Below are 18,734 nucleotides of genomic sequence, written 5' to 3'. Positions count from 1 at the left end.
TGATCGTGTCTTTTTTTTTTTTGTGTCTCATAATACATCATTTCCAAATAACCAATCCCGGGCAGAGTATGGTTGTCCCGTGACCATCTATACCTGCTGTCTTCGGTGTTAATCTGTCAATGGAATCTTCCTTTAAATAACATCCATTGATAGGAATTTCGTGGTTGACATGAATGAAAATGAAGCAACTTAAGACATGCTGGTAAGATGACAGGGAGACCATGGACATAATGATAGAAGTTACTGAAAGGCCAAATGGCCTCTATAATTTTATAGTGGGTAGACTATAACTTTTGGTTCTAACTGAGAAAAATATGTTCCATTAGTCTTGATGAAACTTTTTGTATCGTTTGTCGGAAATAACACTACAAAAAACAGGTATGATATTTTCAACAGTAGGAACCATTTCCATCATTTCTTTGACTGGTGTCCTGCAAAATATCAGATCAGAGGTGAGTTGATAAGAGCTTGAGGTAGCAGTATGGCTTTTGCATGGCAGCTAGGACATGGCAACTCTCCATCCCGGCCAAGAGAGAACCTGGAGAAGAAGTGAGAAATGCTAAAGCAAGAATACAGTTAATACATTGGACACCAGATATTGATGAGGTTTGGTGGCTGCTGTCTATTTTTGTGGCCTACAGTTACAGGTTTGCTGTTACTTAACACATCATCGCACATAACAAAATTTGGCAGGCATGTTTTAAACATGAAAAAGGGGCTATAAAACCCAGAACAACCAATCTTTGGCTTTTTGTCATATTCCAGGTTAAGGTTCAGATAAACTTTTAAACCCTTTCCTTTATTTAAATCCAGATGTCCTACACAATGAGACCTTCATCAAAGTTTTTGATTCCGGAACCCTTCCATCCAACATGTTATGACCAATTCCAAAATTATTGAACTTTACACCGCTTTTTGGGTATTCTCACCTATCCCATTTCAAACCTTGAGGCCAATGGTGGGAATAAATATTATATTACATTTTCACAATGGGACCTCAAAGTCATTATTTGGTAATGTAACCACTGGGGTTCAGCGGATGGGGGTAAACGGATTACTCTAGTCCAGAGAAGACTTCCTTCTGGAGTGATCAGTAGACTTTGGATGGAGGAACGATCATGATAGATTATGGTTGTGCTCAGTGCTATAGGTTTTGTATTCCATACTGTTTGTGTGGTAATAGCATCTGGTCTCGACGGCGAGAGTGGTCCTCATCTTAATGAATTGACATCTGCAAGGTAATCATGACTTTGGTGATCAGTGGTGGCATTTTGTCGTATCATGGAATGACAATGAGATGTTTGGCACATATTAGAAAACTCATATTGGTGTTTCTTCTGATAAGTTTGTTCATAACCCAAGTTCTCGCCAGTAGGAGGTGGCATTAGACGTTCTCCTGACCTGGATTACTCTTGCTCCTAGGGATAAAGTCTTTGTGTTTAGTGGGACACGGGGGCACTGGTGTTTCTACAGGTAGGCCCTGCTGTTGATATCCATAATTCACTTTGCCACATGGAAAGTGACGCAGGCGAAACAGAGGCACTTCCTGAACGTTAGAAGTCAGTGTGGATGGTTCTAGAAGAACGGAGGAGCCTGGGAGTCTACCGGCAGTAATCCTGGGGGCAGCCGGACAACTTCCCTCATTAACTATATTCTCTCTCTCTGGAACTGGCTTATCTGGAGGGGAAATGTTTGTGTCTACCGTTTTTCCAGTGAACCATGAACCATAGGTAGGATTCCAAAGATTGGTAGGTTTGTTTCTAGATCCTCTACTGCTGTGTAGCTCTGCAGGTTGATTGGCTTGAGCAAATACCTGGTTCTCGTGTCCTCCTTCTGGAACCTGCCTGGGATCTGGGCGACACTGTGGTTCAGCGTGGATTTTATTGGGCACCTTTCGAACTGTTGGCACAGGAGGTGGAGACTGTAGTCCATGTCTTTCTTCCCTTCCTGTCTTCTCTGGTGTCACTAAGAGGGGTGGGATCACATCAGGATCTTCTGGGCGAGTAGGCACCTTTTCCTCCTCCTCAACGAGTGGCCCATATTCTACAGGCAGCGATGTATTAATGACATCTGGATCCTGCAAGTCAACAAACAAGAACATGAATTACATTACAGTCCTACATTTTATTTCATTATCTACAGACGTAAACAGTGTTCTCTCAGGGAGAAGATAGTGGAAAGTAGGGACAGAAGGAAAGTGGATCCTTGAAATTTTCTTCTACGCGAAATAGAATGGGCAGAAACACGTGAGTAATCGAAGAAGCGCGTGTTTGTCAAAGGTGGACACAGACTTGGTGGCAAGTAATGTATCTCTGTATGGCCCAACCTCCACCTCTTAGAGATGGTAAGGGGCAACATATTTTTTGTTCTTAAAAAAATTCTCTTGAGCTGCTGGTGAGCTAAAGTCAATCAAAAAAGACAATTTCAACCAACACTATTGTTGGTTGGGTGAAATTTAACAATAAATGATCAATTTAGGCAACCAACGACATATGATTAATGTCCGAAAAGAACTGTATTCAATATTTTTGTCCAATAGTTGAATGAAAGATCTTAAGTTCAAAGAAAGATGGTTCGTAGACCACGATAGCATGTTTTTTGAAAGATATTTCATCCATTCGAAGATCGATAATGGCTGATATAGACTAAAAGGCGCACGGCAGTGTCTGTCAAACAGTTGTTCACCAGATGTTTGTGCAACTGCTGTTCAGCCATCAGCCAACTTCTATATAATGTGTATGGCCACCTTAAGTGTTAATAAATCAAGTACTAATCACATTGCCTATATTCTGGGACTTCAGAAGATCCATGCGTGGTGGCTTCACATCCATTCATCAAGTTCAAAACTTAATTATTAGTCTGGTCCTACTGGTGCCAAGCATAGAAGATAAATGGAACTTGTATGTATTTGGTCTAGAAACAAATATGTCAGAACTTTTCTCATTGCCGATTATGAGCTGCAGACTGTATGGTACGGTACGGTATGGACTACAGACTGCGGTACGGTATGAACTACAGACTGCGGTACGGTATGAACTACAGACTGCGGTACGGTATGAACTACAGACTGCGGTACGGTATGGACTACAGACTGCGGTACTGTATGGACTACAGACTGCGGTACTGTATGGACTACAGACTGCGGTACTGTATGGACTACAGACTGCGGTACGGTATGGACTACAGACTGCGGTACGGTATGGACTACAGACTGCGGTACGGTATGGACTACAGACTGCGGTACGGTATGGACTACAGACTGCGGTACGGTATGGACTACAGACTGCGGTACGGTATGGACTACAGACTGCGGTACGGTATGGACTACAGACTGCGGTACGGTATGGACTACATTATACAGTGTCAACTGCAATACTATGTAAGCTGCGGTATAATAGAAGCTGCAGACTGTGATACAGTGTGATTTGCGGTATAATAGGAGCTGCATTCTAGGGCACAATCTGAGTTGAAGTACAATAGGCCATGCAGACTGCAGTACAGTGTGAGCTGCGGTTTAGTTCCACCACTATTAAAAAAACCTTATTCCCCCTGGGACTGATGGTCACACCGGCTCTGGCTCATTCATCAGAACCTTCCATACATTGCAAATCATCACATTATTGCATCTGACACATGGTTTCCAGCCGGATAATTAGAGTCCGCCTTTACACTGCCATTTCATTTTCTGATAAGCACATTCAATTTTAAGGTGGACATTTCTTTATATCACAGACTGGCCGGTGACTTACTGCTCAGAATAGGAAAACAATTGGTGTCATAATCACTGCATGGAGGTTCCCAGCAATGAGATATCAGCTGAAATTAAAAAGCAATTCCAGACCTTTTTTTTTTTTTGGGCATATATTTGCACAGGAGCTGGCGCCGACTTAATGTATCAGACCACCATTCAATTTTTAAAGCAGTTTTTTAAAGAGTTCAGAGCGCCAAATCTTGTTCACACTGCCATAGAGTTAAATGAGAAACTTCTGTCTGCCTGCAGCCACCACTAGAGGGCGCTTAGGAGCCTACTGCATACTTTGAGCTCCCTCTAGTGGTAACTGCGGGCTGAAAAAAATGTATTATAGAAAGAAATGAAAAAGTAGCAACTGCAGAAGTATTGAGATACAGTAGATACAAAAATCTATAGCTTTAAATCAAGAAGGATGACCTGCTGAAACTAGAAGCTTCAATGCAGTGTGTAGCAGAATAACATCAAGGCAACCAGTGGCCCAATGGTTCCAAAATTGAATCTCATTTTTACCATGAACCTGTTGACCTGTGCTGTACCACCAATGAACAAGTTTACATTGTGACCTTCATTGCCCTCTAGACATTTCGTTTTACTATGGTGTCCACAGCTACATTTTAGTGTTTTAGCTTTTCTTTATGCTTCTTGGATATCAGCAAGGGTGTTAATACCATAGGCCAGGGATGCTCAATCTGAGCTGTTACAAAACTACAACTCCCATTATGCCTGAACAGCCTACAGCTATTAAGGCATGCTGGGAAATGTAGTTTTGCAACAGCTGGAGAGCATCCCTGCCATAGGTGAATGTGTAACACCCCAAAGTTGTGTTACGGAAACTCTTTTACCCCCCTATAACCTGTTAAGAGCATTTACTTTGTCATCTAATGTGATTTTACATAACATCCTCACAAATGTGCATTGAAAACCTTGTTAATTGTATATTGTTGTCATTCTTCATGTTCACCAGCAGGTGGCAGCAATGTGTTCAGCAAGGACCTAGCCAGTTTAGTGTTCTAAAATGGAATAGTACATTCCAGCTTAGCTCCCCCCTCTGTGAGCAGAGTGGATTATCCCACAGCCTGCCTCATGAGGAGAGAAGGAAGTTAGAGATAGTGTGCCATCCACCCCGGTTAGGGGAAGGCTGTGCGTGTAGGAGCTCCCAGATATAGGGATCCAAAGCCAGGATCTTGTCTCGGCTGAGACAATTGATCATCATCCCCAGCCTGAGCCTTGCAGCCTCAGCTGGAAGAAAGCAAGCAGCCACCTCCAGTTACAGGAAGAAGCATACCCTGAGTCAATAACTGTGAGTACCGTCCAGAGACCCCAGGAGTAGCCAAATTCCTCCTCAGCAAGTCAGTCCCCAAGACAGCAGAAGATAGTCAGTGCAGAAGCCAATTTCCTGCCACATTACAGAGCTACTAAGCAGACGTCCTTTCCTGCAAAAGCTCCAGGCACATGATAGAGCAGAAGCCAGATTCCTGCTACACATTGCCAATACCTGCTGGGACCAAAGACTAATGTTGTATCTTGCTTGGATGAAAGCTGCAACTAGTAAAGACAAGTTTGAACTTTACCAAAGGTCTGGATCTCAATTACTGCTGCAAATTCCTCTATTACTCCTACTAGCACCACACTCATTTTATTGCAAGTGAGCCAGGATCCAGGAGTCCATCCGTACCCAGGTGTGAGACACCGTTGACACCATTACTACTACCATACAGAGACATTACACCACTCTGGCATTCCTAACCTGGTACGTGAGTTACAACACCTTAAAGGGCCCTGTGTTAGTACCCTGCGCACGCTGCAATTGGCGTCACAAACAAAACTATAAACTATCACCTACATCTGACCTAGCCATTGCATAATTTGGCGTCAGAGTCCATACCCCCAATCCGGCTCTATTGCAAATGTGTGCAGCTTCTATGCAGTTCATAGTGTAGGGGAATCTCAGCTCTGGTTGTCCCCAAACTCCTCCATCCCAGGTTCCACCTCTACTCTGTTACAGTTATATTGGCAGATGGGAAACCAGTCCAAGTGTCTTCATTTTTCAGTCCACAAGTGCATTCCTAGTTGGGCTGGTGGGACATGTGCCCCTGGTCGAGGGTGTCAAGAGAACACCAGCAAGTCACTTTGACTTAGGCGTCATAGTTAGATACAGAACTATGGCAAACAAACTGAATCTGAAAAGATGATGTCATTGCAACCAACCAGAGGGAGGAGGTCTATTGTCAAGACTGATGATGTCATTGCTACTAATCAGAGGCAGCAGGTCTTTTGTCAAGACTGATGATATCATTGAACCTCCTCCCTTTGGTTGGTAACAATGACATCATCAATCTCACAATGAACCTCCTCCCTTTGGTTGGTAACAATGACATCATCAATCTCGCAATGAACCTCCTCCCTTTGGTTGGTAGCAATGACATCAACAATCTCGAAAATGGACCTCCTCCCTTTGGTAGCAAGAACCTCATCAATCTTTACCGCAGAACTCCTCCCTTTGGTAGCAAGAACCTCATCAATCTTCACCGCAGAACTCCTCCCTTTGGTAGCAAGAACCTCATCAATCTTCACCGCAGAACTCCTCCCTTTGGTAGCAAGAACCTCATCAATCTTCACCGCAGAACTCCTCCTTTTGGTAGCAAGAACCTCATCAATCTTCACCGCAGAACTCCTCCTTTTGGTAGCAAGAACCTCATCAATCTTCACCGCAGAACTCCTCCCTTTGGTAGCAAGAACCTCACGTATCTTCACCGCAGAACTCCTCCCTTTGGTTGGTAGCAATGATATAATCATTGTCAAGATCGATGATGTCACTGCTATGAACCAAAGGGAGGAGGTTCATTATCAACACTGATGATGGATGCCACTGCCACCATACAAGGTAGTCTATTGTGTTCCAGGTACCCCCCTGCTTGGCACTGTATCCCACAGAGCAAGTATCTGTGCTTCGCTGCTGGAGATTTCTGTATAACCTGGGAAATATGTCATCCGTTTCAGGCATGTAAAATTAGTGAACCATAAACCTCACAGCTGATGCTTTGTTGCAATGACTCCTGTCTGTCACATATCCTGTGTACGGCCATTACTTGTTGGCTGCCGCTGCCCTGGACTTTTGTTCTGGATGCAGACTGCTGCGTCAGGCTCTTGATACTTTCTCCTATCTCTTGCTCATCTTCTCCGTCCCTTTCTTTTCATCTCGTGGCGTTGTCAGACCCCAGTACAGCGGTTAATTAAACAACGCATTATGCAGGCAGAGGTTAATGAAAAGCCGCCATTAATTGATTTATAATCGTCTATTTCATGACACGAGTCGGCTGGCTCTGCGCCCGGGGATGGAGTTTTTTTTTTTCTTTTTAGAGTTTTGCCAAATATAAAGTATCCAATAATGCGACATGGGCACGACTGCAGCGTGTGGAGCGGGAGGAATCAGAGGAGCCCAGCACCAGGGAGACCAGGCTGAAAAGAGGGGTTTCTTGTAAATCCCACAGCTTAATCAATATGATGGAAAGACTGAAAATACCGAGCATCCAGAGTCACCTCGTCAAAGGAATGTCCAATAGTCATTCATCAATTTACACAAAGAATCAACAAACAAAAGTCTACGTGACATTACTTCACTAGTATTAATCCTGAATCCCATCCTGTATTATCCTCCAGAGCTGCGCTCACTATTCTGATGGTGGAGTCACTGTGTACATACATTACATTACTTATCCTGTACTGATCCTGAGTTTTACAGCAAGACACGGAGGCTCATATTGCTTTCTCCTTCTTTACTTTCCACCAATAGCAGCAAAGAAGAAATTTACATAATCATAACAACAAAGGATCCACCCCTCTCAGATCCTATATCAATCGGCTCCTCTTCAGTAACTTCCTCTTTCTTTGCTGCTCCACCAGCTAAGTACATCTGCATTTCTCTTGTCATGTTGCTATATTGCTGTGTTTCTTGTAGGATTGTTTGTCTGCGCTGCTTTCATCTAGGGTGACTAACCCTTATGTGCAGCGCTTCCTGGTGGGTTATTTCCCCACTGTTTTTTATCCCCCTTTAGGTTCTGTATTTGCCTTCAGTTATCACTGTCCCCATTTTGGCCTGTGTTTCATTTTCATCCCCTTGCCACACTCCGTTTCTGCGCAGCGTTCCCCTTCAGTTTTCACTGTCCCCATTTTGGCCTGTGTTTCATTTTCATCCCCTTGCCACACTCCGTTTCTGCGCAGCGTTCCCCTTCAGTTATCACTGTCCCCATTTTGGCCTGTGTTTCATTTTCATCCCCTTGCCACACTCCGTTTCTGCGCAGCGTTCCCCTTCAGTTTTCACTGTCCCCATTTTGGCCTGTTTTTCATTTTTTATCCCCTTACCACACTCCGTTTCTGCGCAGCGTTTCCCCTTTTACCGACCGCTTGTCTCTACATTGGGAGGCGGGGCCTCCCTCCCCGTCTTCCTCGCTTCACTCTGCCCGCGATTCGGGCCTTGCTCCCCTGCCGGCCGCGAGATCTCGCGAGATCTCGGCGGCCATCTTGGATGACGCGATTGTCCCGCGAGATCTCGGCGGCCATTTTGTTTTCTTGGTCGCGATTTCTTGTGGGCAGTTCATACCCAGTGCTCCCTGCTTGCTGCTCCTGCCGCCCTCGTTCTTCTAGCTGCGCCCCCCCCTGTATTGTGGTACCTTGCGCTGTGCGTTACTAGGCTAGTCATTGCTTAGTTACGTCCCCCTTACTTGCGGCCAGTTAATTTCAGGTCTGATTACCTCATCATGTCCCACCCTGCCCAGTCTCCCACTAATGCCCCCCCCTCTTCTCCTGAGGATCATAGGGCACCTGGGGAGGGTGCACAGGCACAGGATTTTCTGCGCTCTGTGTCTGATGCTGTCATGGCTGCCATGGCTCCATGACCACTATACTGTCCCAGAGCATTACCTAGGCGCTATCTGCGCAGCCTACAAGAGTAGCTCTGCAGGATACCCAGAACACACCGCAGCCTACCTGTATTGAGCCTCCTGTTTCACAGGAGATCTTGACTGGTGCGCATCCTGCCACCCAAGGTAACGTGCATAGTTCACGTGAAAGGGCCTCATCACGCCAGGCAGAACGGGCGCGAACATGGAAGTGCGCTAGAGCACAATCCCCTAATGTGTCTGACTCAGACAGAGCATCGGACGAGGAGGCTTTTGCGGATGTGGATTATGTGTCAGAGGAGGATATTTCTCCCCCATTTGAGGGCCCCTCAGTTACCGCTCCTGCGGCCTCCTCTGCCAAGGACGTTGCGTCCTCCTCCGCCATGTGTCGGTCAGACATTCTGCTGGACTCAGCGGGTGAACCTATGTTCAACCCCGACACTTTGCATCACCCTAGATCGGCGGAGTGGCTTCCCACTGATCAGGTGGGTAGCTATTTGGAGCACTGGGTGCGTCGCCCCCTGAGCCATGAATCACAGAACAAACTTAGGGCCAAGTGCCCCAGCCCACTAGTCCCCAATAAGGTGTATGACACCCCTGTGGTGGACCCCAAGAGGTCTCAGTTTTTGGCCAAAACTGGTTGGAACCCTTAAAAGGGCCTGGACTCAGCCCTGCACAGCTGCCAGGATAACGTGCTGGATATCTTCGGCCCGCTGGCCGAGATTTTCGAACTAGCTGAGGTAGCTAGGACTGAGGGCTCCCCTATTGCCCTGAAGAGTTGCGGGGTTGGACCCAAAGGGCGATCTGCATCTCCGGGAATGCCAACACCACTTTGGCAATCAAAGGCGTAAGGCCATTTTGTTTAAAATTGATCCCAAGTTGTCAAAGTTGGCGCTCACAGAAGCGGGTAAGGACGCCCAGGGTCTCCTGTTCGGCGATTCCTTTATTAAGATATGGGGCAATTTGTTGGCACCTTCACCGTGCTAGACAAGGCCCAATAATCCATGCGCAGGGTATTTCAGGGACGGGTCTCTAATCGGGCCGGCAGTAGCAGGGGCTACCTGTCCGGCCATGCAGACTTTCAGGCCCGTGGCGCAGGTAGAGTTTCCTTTGGTCAGCGACCTCCCTTCCAGGATCGATGCGACCCATCTCCTTTCTTCTCGTCCAGAGGAGGCCAGTGGCGATCTCGTTCCTTCAGAGGCGACCCGACCTCTCGCAGACCCTTCGGTAAGTTCTCCTCTGATTGGGGATTCTATGGCCCCTTGTGTAGGGGGCAGACTCCAACTTGTTTCTCATGTTTGGAGCCTCATCACATCAGACCCATGGGTGCTGACCACAGTCAGTTTTTTTGTATAGAGCTCACGGGGTCCCGTGCATGCTTCCCCTCCCCCCCCCCCCCGCCCATACCAATGTCGCGCCTGGATTGCGCACTAGTAGATTCGGAGCCCTGTATACGGTGGTGCACTACCGTCATTTCAAAATGGAGGGGATTCTCCTCCTTCGAGATCTTTTGACACCAGGAGATTGGATGGTAAAGCTGGATCTAAAAGATGCTTACCTGTCTCCCGTTCGGGTTGTCTTCAGCTCCTTGGTGCTTCACCGAACTGCTGCGTCCGGTCGTGTCATGGTTGAGGAGTCGGGGTGTTCCCCTCATCATTTACCTGGACGACATCCTCCTGATGCACGAATCCAGGGCGGGTCTTCTGGAACATCTGCAGTGGACGGCGGACCTACTGACGGACCTCGGTTTCCTCCTCAACGCGGAAAAATCATGCCTCATCCCATCGCAGAGGATGGAGTTTCTGGGCTTTAGGGTGGATTCGATCTCGGAATCCCTCAGCCTTCCAATGACGGAGTTACGTGCGATCCGCAAGGAGTTGAGACATGCTCGTCTTGTCCCTCACCTTTCATTACGTCACCTGGCCCGCATCATTGGGCTCCTAGCATCTTCAATTCAGGCCGTGTTTCCAGCGCCGTTGCACTACCGTGCTCTCTAGAGGCTGAAGATTGCGCATCTTCGGATCGGTGCCTCCTTTGCGGACGTGGTGGTCTTGGACTCGGAAGCCCGGGAGGAGTTGCGTTGGTGGATCGCCAATCTGTGTGGAATGGCAGGGCGAACTTCGGCTTCCTTCCGGAGTTGACCTTCGAGTCGGATGCGAGCCTCCAGGGATGGGGGTCTCATTGCAACGGAGTCTCCACGGGAGGATCTTTGTCGGCGGAGGAGTCTCTCCTCCACATCAACGCCTTGGAGCTCCTGGCCGGTTCCTTCGCGGTCAGGAGTTTCTCCAGTGGGATCGCCAATACATGCATCAGGCTGCGGATGGACATCGTCTCGGCAGTCCGTTACGTCATCCGGTTGGGAGGTACCCACTCGGCAACCTTGGCGCGGTTAGCCAAGGAGTTTTGGTCGTCTTGCCTCTCCAGGGACATCATGGTGCAGGCGGAATACCTGCCGGGTCTGAGCAACGTCCACGTGGATTGGAACTCTCGCTACCTGTCGGATGGCAGCGATTGGCAGTTGGATCCGGAGGTGTTCTCGGCAATTTCGGACATGTGGGGCCTGATGACCATCGATCTCTTTGTTTCTCGGCTCAACCGGCAACTCACCCGGTTTTACAGTTGGCGTCCGGATCCGGAAGCAGTGGCGGTGGACGCGTTCCTCCAAGACTGGTCGTCTTCCCGCCTTTACGCTTTTTCCCCGTTCGCAATGGTCCCGCGGACTCTCCTTCGGGTTCGTCGCCATCGGGCGGATTTGGTACTGGTAGTCCCGTTCTGGGGGTCTCAAGACTGGTATCCTACGTTGATGGGGATCCTAGTGGAGGTACCTGTTTTTCTCCCGTCTCTCGTGGACCTCCTTCGCAACCCTCAGGATCTTCTCCTGCTCGGCGTTTCCCTTTGGCTGTTGGCGTGCCGGATCTCAGGACACCTGGAGCTGTCGATGGCATTTCGGAGGCGACTTGACAGTTACTGGACGACGCATGGGCTCCCGGCACCAGAAAGTCTTATCGGGCAGCCGGGAGAAATTGGGCTAGCTGGGGCTTGGAACGGGACTTGGATCCCGTTTCTGCACCTGTTGCTCACCTTTTGCAGTTCCTCACCTCCCTTTTTTGAGGCAGGTAAGGCGTACCGGCCCATCAACCTCTTCAGGTCGGCTATTTCCTCTACTCATCAGGGTTATAAAGGCGTCCTTGCGGGTCAACATCCTTCGGTTTCTCGCCTTTTGAGGGGTTCTCGGTTGGTGCGCCCTCCTCGGCCTCGTTTTTCGACTACCTGGGACGTCTCTCTGGTGTTTCCTTTTTGTCCTCTTGGCCGGAGAATTCGGCTCTCTCTGTGAGACAGTTGTCCGCTAAATTGTTGGCGTTGTTTTGTCTTATTTCTTGCAGACGGGTCTCGGATGCTCGGGCCCTCGACTTTGGCGCACGTTCTTTTACCCCGGAAAGGCGTCACTTTCAACATTTCGCGTCGCACCAAGACTTACATCAATTCTGTCTCCTATCCCAGTTTTCCTTCTGCTCTGATTTTGTGTCCTGTGGCTTGTCTGAGAGAATATGCGTCCAGGACTAGAGCCCGTCGTTCTTCGATTGGAGGACGTTTTGCGGTTGGCTGATTGGTCTCATGTTACCGCGTTTAGGAAATTTTATTTTCGTCCCCCGTCTCATTTGTTTTCTTCTATTATAGATCGGCTTTGAACTTGCAATATGAGCCTCCGTGTCTTGCTGTAAAACTTAATGATTTTCCTATTCCATGACGTAAAGTCATAGTTTTATTAAAGACACGGAGGCGAGTATTGCCCGCCCTGTTCCCGCCCTTGGGTCTCCTCACGGTTTTTTATTGCAGTGGATTTTTTCCTTGTTTTTCTGATGATGGTCGTTTTTTGTTAATATTGTTATTGTTATGGTTGTACCTTTTAGTGTTACTGTTATCAGATCTTTTATGCTCTTATTATTTATATTATTATTATAATGCTTGTTATTATTATCGTATATTGTTGATCTGTCATTTTATCCCTGTCATGTATGTTTGAGTACTGGGATTTCCGGATGTGACGGGTCTTGACGTGTATGTTTCACCTGGGCCTGTGGTCTGTTTCTCTTTTTCAGGTTGAAGGTCGATTCGGAATTCGGTGCCGTTTTTCTGGCTGAGTTGCCACGGGGTCTATGGCTCTACGTCGTTCTGAGTTTACAGACGTTAGCCAGGGTGGCTCGATTTTGCGGTTTGGTGGACCTGATTGGTGGTCGTTCCTCGGGTCCAGTTCCGGTTCCAGTTTCAGTTACGGTGTTATGGATGGTGTCGGATACAAAGAAAGAGGAAGTTACTGAAGAGGAGCCGATTGATATAGGATCTGAGAGGGGAGGATCCTTTGTTGTTATGATTATGTAAATTTCTTCTTTGCTGCTATTGGTGGAAAGTAAAGAAGGAGAAAGCAATACTCGCCTCCGTGTCTTTAATAAAACTATGACTTTACGTCATGGAATAGGAAAATCATTAAGTTACATCCTGTATTATACTCCAGAGCTGTACTCACTATTCTGCTGGTGCAGTCACTGTGTACATACATTACATTACTTATCCTGTACTGATCCTGAGTTACATCCTGTATTATCCTCCAGAGCTGCACTCGCTATTCTGCTGGTGGAGTCACTGTGTACATACATTACATTACTTATCCTGTACTGATCCTGAGTTACATCCTGTATTATACTCCAGAGCTGTACTCACTATTCTGCTGGTGCAGTCACTGTGTACATACATTACTTATCCTGTACTGATCCTGAGTTACATCCTGTATTATACTTCAGAGCTGCACTCACTATTCTGCTGGTGCAGTCACTGTGTACATACATTACTTATCCTGTACTGATCCTGAGTTACATCCTGTATTATACTTCAGAGCTGCACTCACTATTCTGCTGGTGCAGTCACTGTGTACATACATTACATTACTTATCCTGTACTGATCCTGAGTTACATCCTGTATTATACTCCAGAGCTGCACTCACTATTCTGCTGGTGCAGTCACTGTGTACATACACAGTATAGGATAAGTAATGTATGTACACATTGACTCCACCAGCAGAATAGTGAGTGCAGCTCTAGAGTACAATACAGGATGTAACTCAGGATCAGTACAGGATAAGTAATGTAATGTATGTACACAGTGACTCCACCAGCAGAATAGTGAGTGCAGCTCTGGAGTATAATACAGGCTGTAACTCAGGATCAGTACAGGATAAGTAATGTAATGTTTGTACACAGTGAGTGCAGCTCTGGAGTATAATATAGGATGTAACTCAGGATCAGTACAGGATAAGTAATGTATGTGCACAGTGACTCCACCAGCAGAATAGTGAGTGCAGCTCTGGAGTGTAATACAGGATGTAACTCAGGATCAGTACAGGATAAGTAATGTATGTGCACAGTGACTCCACCAGCAGAATAGCGAGTGCAGCTCTGGAGGATAATACAGGATGTAACTGAGGATCAGTACAGGATAAGTAATGTAATGTATGTACACAGTGACTGCACCAGCAGAATAGTGAGTGCAGCTCTGGAGTATAATACAGGATGTAACTCAGGATCAGTACAGGATAAGTAATGTATGTACACAGTGACTGCACCAGCAGAATAGTGAGTGCAGCTCTGGAGTATAATGCAGGATGTAACTCAGGATCAGTACAGGATAGGTAATGTATGTACACAGTGACTGCACCAGCAGAATAGTGAGTGCAGCTCTGGAGTATAATGCAGGATGTAACTCAGGATCAGTACAGGATAAGTAATGTATGTACACAGTGACTGCACCAGAAGAATAGTGAGTGCAGCTCTGGAGGATAATACAGGATGTAACTGAGGATCAGTACAGGATAAGTAATGTATGTACACAGTGACTGCACCAGCAGAATAGTGAGTGCAGCTCTGGAGTATAGTACAGGATAAGTAATGTAATGTATGTACACAGTGACTCCACCAGCAGAATAGCGAGTGCAGCTCTGGAGGATAATACAGGATGTAACTCAGGATCAGTATAGGATAAGTAATGTAATGTATGTACACAGTGACTGCACCAGCAGAATAGTGAGTGCAGCTCTGGAGTATAATACAGGATGTAACTCAGGATCAGTACAGGATAAGTAATGTATGTACACAGTGACTGCACCAGCAGAATAGTGAGTGCAGCTCTGGAGTATAGTACAGGATAAGTAATGTAATGTATGTACTCAGTGACTCCATTCTATATGTAGGCTCGTTCTTTATCTGTGCTCAGTAATGCTCACACCTGTACATGGACAATGACTGAGCTTCTATATAACAAAACAAGCCACAACGAAAATCTCTTTGATTTTAAAAAAGCTAAAATAATTGAACCAACCAATTTCTCTTGGTTGACCTCATTCTCACTGGGTTTTGAGGATCTGTAGATGAGAGGATCTTGCTGTGAATCCAGGAGATGCAGCTCCTCTGAATTTCAGTCTCAGACGAGGTTTATCTAGTATTATCCTCTTCATCTATCACCAGTAACCTAAATCTATGGGCAGCTCCTATCGCTGCAGATGAGGATATGTCTTAAAGGGGCATGCACGGAGGCGTTCTAGAACGTGTAGAGGGGGCAGTTACCTCCGGGCCCTGATTCCTGGGGACCCTATGGTTCCTCTGCCACATAAGAGCCCAGTTTTACGTCTTCTCTCTGTGCACTGTTCATGCGCGCTAGTGTTTCTTGTTATTAACCATTTCAGACCGGCCAGAAGTGAGTAGGTCCAAACCCCAGACTAGTTCTACTCACCTCTCCTTATTCCCAGGCTCCGATGTTGTCCAGGAATGGAGAGGAGTGCAGGAAGGATGAGAGGTAAGTGATCTGCATATTTTGTCTGGGGTCCGTATTAACGGGGAGTCTAAGGGTATGTTCACACAATTAGGCCTAGTTCACACTTCAGTGTTTGGTCAGTGATTTCCATCAGTGATTTGTGAGCCAAAACCAGAAGTGGAGCCTCCACAGACATTAGGTAGAAGGGAAAGATCTGCTCCTGTTCTATGTTTAGAGCTGCACCTGGTTTTGGCTCACAAATCACTGATGGAAATCACTGACTAAACACTGAAGTGTGAACGAGGCCTTAGGATCCATCATGGGAAATCCGTGATCAAAATGGAACAACCGCTTTCCATTGACTTCAATCCTCAATATTCTGGAACAATCAGTAGAATTTGGCTGTGGGTACCTACCTGTGTGCAGTAGTCAATTCTCTCCAATATCATGGAAAAGTGCGGCCGGTCCTCGGGTTGGTGTTGCCAACATTGTGTCATTATTCGGTACCTACAGTGCAAAAAACATCCTATAATATGTTACATAACTAATCACACTGCTCCTTAAAAGGGTTCTCTCGGAATTAAGAAAATGAAAATACTTAAATATTACTTTATTATAAATATATTCCCAATTACCTTTCATTAGTTATAACGGCTTTTATCTGTATTCAGGATGAGGCATCTCTTTAGCTCAGTGTTGTGAAGTAACTTGTGTGATTAGGACAGGTTCTGTGTGTACTAATAGGATGGCAGCCATTTTATTTGCCCTAATGATTGCTCCCCAGACAAAGCCGAGCCATTAGAACTAATGAAAGGTATTTGGGAATATATTTATCATAAGTAATATTTAAGTATTTTTATTTTCTTAATTCCCGGAGAACCCCTGTAAGTATCCCTAAAATCATCGACCCTGACCTTGCTATCAAAAAAGAATGAAATTATATGTCCAATTTTGGTTCTGTTTTGTCTTATACTCCAGTCACATCCAGAGCTGCATTCAAAAAAATCTTCCAGATGCCACTTAGAATCTGTCAGTTACGCTGAATGACATGCCACCGCTGTACTGTCCAAGCGCTGAGCTACATGTATTACACAAATAGAGATTCCAAGGCCCAATGCAACACTGTATCAATTTGTATCATATATTTCTTATTCTCCAGTCACATCCCAAGCTGATTTCAAATTTTGCTTGCTGCTTGTCTCGTAGAAATAATGAACAGTTTCAAAACTGGTAGAAAAAAGCTGGTTTAAGCATGCAAAAGAGAAATCTGCGGTTTTCCATAAAAAGCAGTTCTAGGTCCATAAAACATGGCTGCCGATCGCAGTGCCGTGGTGGAGCTTTGAGTCACACAATTACTTGTGTGTGTTAAATGTATCTAAAATGTGTTACTGTCATGTAAGCCACCCCTGGACTCTGGTAACCAACCGAATTCTTTACGCAGCTTTGGATGTGACTGGAGTCATGACAATGGAAAAGACTGGAGGTTTCCATGAGGTCAGATTTTCCAGTGTTTGCCTGCAGGTAAACATCTCCTTGGTGTGAGCTGCAAGAAGTATTATTCTCTAGTCACATCTAGATCTGCATTTCAATTCATTTACTGTAGTCACACTGAAAGCTGTCTTCAGAACTCTGCTAGTAAACAAACTGCAGTATATCCATACTATACAGTTAGTCCCTTGGTGACCACGCACATTTTTATTTATTTTTAAATTGCATTTTAAGAGCTATAACTTTTTAGTTTTTTTCATCAATGTACTTGTAAGAGGTCTTATTTTTGCGGGACAAGTTATAGTTTTTAATGCACCATTTTGGGTACATGTAACGACAGCCCTGAGCCCCATGGTAAAAGATTGCAACTTTGGATGTGACTAGAGCATAAGATGATGGAAATGAAGTTCAGTACAAGGTAATTTAGTGCAAATTATTATCTCATAGTTATCTACATACACGGGTCCGGGGCAGTTTTGGGGGGATCCATCCTCCCTCCGCTGGTGACAAACTCCAGCACTTCCTGATTACTTTTACTGGGGTACGGCATGTAGCCCAAAGAGAAGATCTCCCAGAGGAGGACCCCAAAGGACCTGAAAAGAGAAAACCGCAGTGGCAATCAGTGGTGTACAGCAGGGGGCAGGACTCTAGGAAAGCTGGGTGACAGTCTTGGATTCCCTAGAAGATTTGTTTTTATAAACTTTTCTATAGTTTTTTTATTTATTTCACCAGCAATGACTTACCACGTGTCTGTCTTAGATGTAAATATCCCCTCCATGAAAGCCTCAGGTGGCATCCACTTTACCGGCAGCATAGCGCACCCTCCTTTTCTGTAATAACTGGCCCTGAGGAGCACACGGTCAACCAATGGTTAATAAAATGGCTTTAAATATTTTCCCCTGCCAACACATGGTTAAAATGTATGAATGGATGTAAAATGTCTTTCCTTAAAACTATGTTAGAGATCTCATCCTACTGATTAAAATGATATGTCTCCCGTCACCGGGGGATAAAGTATTCCAAAGTTATGCACGATTAGGGGGGCGCTCTTGCATGTTGTCTATGAAAGAAAAGGTTGCCGATGGCAGTGGTGGCAAAGGGTACTGCAGGTAATAAAAGAACTATCAAACGCCAGATGCAATAACTTTGAATAGAAGAATCACGTTGAAATAGGAGATGTCAAATTTGAATCAAAAAGACTTGTTCTTCGAGGTGATACAATGTATGACAAATGTGGCGCAGTCCCTTAAATTGATATTCCATTTGTTGGCCCTGTATTATAATGGGAGATGGTATTTTGGTCTTCACTATTATAATGATATATATAAAAAAATATATCAACATAATGTTTCTTCTGCAGCTCCCATTAGGAAGAAATTATTTTTAAGGCAAACAACGATCTTCAGTTCTTATATATAATTATAGGCAGCGGTCAGCGACTTTATAATCTACACAACATCCGTCGCAACCTTTCAGGGTTGTAATTGGCTTCCGGTCAGACAGCGCTCTGCATGAAATATTAGTTCTGTGTCTTCTGCTTTGAGCCGCTGTTTCCCAGCGTCCGCGCTCTCATTTCAGCTTTCTCAATTTGCAGGAAAGTTAATATTTCATCGCCCCCCCCCCCCCTTTGTTGTAGTATTATCTGTTGCTGGATTTTCTTTCCACTTGAAGTTTAACCATGGGGCCCCATTACAAAACCTGGCACGGGCCCCCACATTACCACGGCCCCTTCCATCGGCAAGTTCAGAAAAGCTCATGATTGGTCTACCGTACGTAGACCAGGGATAATGCACAC

General features: G+C 45.7%; 1 pseudogene; it reads right to left on the bottom strand.

The window, feature by feature from the left end:
- Nucleotides 1-1,202: 1,202 nt before the first annotated feature.
- LOC122935550 overlaps nucleotides 1,203-18,734 on the bottom strand; it is a 152,620-nt pseudogene continuing 135,088 nt past the window's right edge.

This window comes from Bufo gargarizans, chromosome 4 (assembly GCF_014858855.1).
Source record: "Bufo gargarizans isolate SCDJY-AF-19 chromosome 4, ASM1485885v1, whole genome shotgun sequence".
Taxonomy (NCBI): Eukaryota; Metazoa; Chordata; class Amphibia; order Anura; family Bufonidae; genus Bufo; species Bufo gargarizans.
Note: the sequence above shows the minus strand (reverse complement) of the source record. Positions and strands in the feature narration are given on the sequence as shown.